Genomic DNA, 2,701 nt, shown 5'->3' on the forward strand with positions numbered 1-2,701 from the left:
CACACTTAGCCTTTTTAATAGCCTGTAAATCCAGTCCTGCAAGAGCTGTCGAGTCCTGAGGCACGTCCCTGAAGTCTGTGGGTCCTTTTCACTCTAAAAGAAAACAAAAGACAGCATTAGCGTATGCCTTTGAGTTAGATGGTCACTCGCTCCTCACAACACATGCAACACACTCATTCCGCACTTGGCGTGCATAAGATTTCCAGATTCTATGGATGTGCGCTGCCGCACGTGACTGGTAACATCTATTGATGTTTATCTGCTCAGCACGGCCTTTCTTCAGACCGATCGTACATTCTGTAACATGCTTTTCGTCTCATGTGCCCATTGGACTTAATCGTTCCACGAGGCGTAAAAGCGTGGAGTTTTCAAACTAACACCAAAATGTATTCCTTGCACCAAAAATGTGCTTTCCCGAAGATCCCCGCCCACTTAGCTTAAATCGGTTGCGCAGGGGCTCTGAAGGGGTTGAATAATGCCCCCTGCACTTTTCCCTTCTTTCCCATTGACTCCCAAAGCCAAGCGGTACTTATCTTTTGAAAGCGAAGGGCTGGCTCGCTGCTCCAAAGGCTCTGGGCCCCTCGAGTGTGATTTCCTTGGAGCTCCTGAGCGCACGTCCTGTCTCCTTGGTACCTCGTGCCTCGGGGCTTGCGCATGCGCGTAAACCTACCACACCCAACTCGGCTTCCCATTGGCTTGCGGGCCCGCAAGGCATAATGGGAAATGTAGTCCTGGCGTGCCTTTTGCTGGATCTTGTAGTCTTTAGTGTTTTTGCCTGCAGAAAGGGCATAGCAGCCGTCTATAAGGCTGTAAGCTTTTAAACAGTGGTTTCTGTAATGGTTCAAGCCCCACAACGCCCATAGTCCGTGGCCCTCGCCCAATCCTGCCCCTGACAGGGCACTGCTCTGCAAAGGGTCCTGCTCCTCTCCAGAGTCAATGGAGCTTCTAGGGAGTGCCCAAAGTCACATATGTGGTGCACTGAAAGACAGGGTCGGGAACCAGACAGCATGACAATCCTGGGGGTAGCCTGGAGATTAATGTTCCAATGGGTGTGATGATGGCCTAGGGTCCCAGGAGTCTAGTGACACATTGGGTGTCCCAATGTGTGTGGGTGAGGTGGTATTGCTGTAAATCCTATCCCCAGTAGCAATGGAATACATGGCTATTCATGTCCCCATGGCCGTGCTTCACTTCATGCTTCAGGGGTCTGTGCTAGCACTGATGAAAGATGTGAATGTACCGCAATCCGCTGGAGTCAGCTTTCTCACAATTTGTAAATTCTTTTCTACTTGGGGCAATGAGGAGTACTCATCCAGTGGGTGTCCTGTCTATGAACTTGTTTTGCGATTGTCAAAGCCTTCCATCCCACCCCGATTTGGGAATCTGCACAAGCTGACTTCCTCTCAACAATAGTCTAACGAAGTACAAGTCCCTAACTCAGTCCCCGGTAGATTGCATGAATACAGTTGCGATGGCAAGCCTCCTGAGAGAAGTTGGGATGGTGTAGGTGCGGCGATTGCTGCACCCCAATCAAATAAATTATAGCAATTTTTCTTATCTACACAGGGGCTATTATTAGATTGACCTGCTGATAACACCATAAACTCTAGTCCTTTGTCTCTCAGTGGTAGGTATCGGGCGTTGCGTCCTCTTCAACCACCCTTCTGTCATAGCTTCTCTTATAGGTGATTACCTTGGGACACCACAAAGCCACTATCACGCCAGAAAGATGTGTTAGTCAGGGTGCTAGTGGTCTGGGATGATATTTCAAAAGCCATTGTCATTATCTTTTCTGAAAAGAGTACAGCAGTTTACAGCATGCATGTCTTACATGACACACATGAGACAGTGCTATGTGGTGTAATTTATGAGTCGACTTATAGCTTATTATAAAGTAGGGAAAATAGGGTCGTTCAGCTTGAAAAAGACGGGCAGTTTGAGGAAGACACACATAGACTCAAGGGGCAATCTGTGCTCTAAGAGAATTAGTTATAGCCAGGGCAAAACTGGGCTGACACCTTGTGGAGCGAGCGACCCATTTATTCCTTCAGACCAAACAATCCTATTACACTTGAGCAAATAAGTCAAATAGGCTAGATGCCTAAAAACACAAGGCTATTTATTCTAGGAACTGCATTCCCTGATTTGTAGATCGGGTGGGCTAACTCTGATTTGGTGGATGTACTTTTCCAATATTTCAGTCTTCTCATGCCAGGGGGCACTGTTCCTGCCAAGAAGCAAAAAGGTTACATCAGTGCCTCTGACCTCGCTCAGTTTTCAGAGGATGACCACCTTGCCCTAGAGGCCACCAATACAAAAGAAGAAGTTGAAATAAGGATTTCCTTCCTACAGAGTAACCAAGTGCCAAGACCTGACAACTTCTATCCCCCCTTCTGCATACATTTTAAGACCCAGCTCTTAGATCCTTTGGTAAAATTGTTTAAATACTTTTTGGAGACACAGTTGTTTTCCCATACGATGGCTGAGTGCACAACTACATCCCTTCTAAAACTTTGGATAGATGGGATAGATTGTGGGGCCCATCGGCCAATTGCTTTGCTCAATGTCTATATGAAGATCAAGACTAGGATTCTGGCAACCCAGTTGAAGAGGGTACTGCCCATCCTGGTGGGAACTGAATGCACAGGCCTTGGATGACAATAATACATTCAATCAAGTTGTTTGGTTTTTATTAAAGAAA

Source organism: Ambystoma mexicanum, chromosome 5p, assembly GCF_040938575.1.
Source record: "Ambystoma mexicanum isolate Mex_15411 chromosome 5p, UKY_AmexF1_1, whole genome shotgun sequence".
Classification (NCBI taxonomy): Eukaryota; Metazoa; Chordata; class Amphibia; order Caudata; family Ambystomatidae; genus Ambystoma; species Ambystoma mexicanum.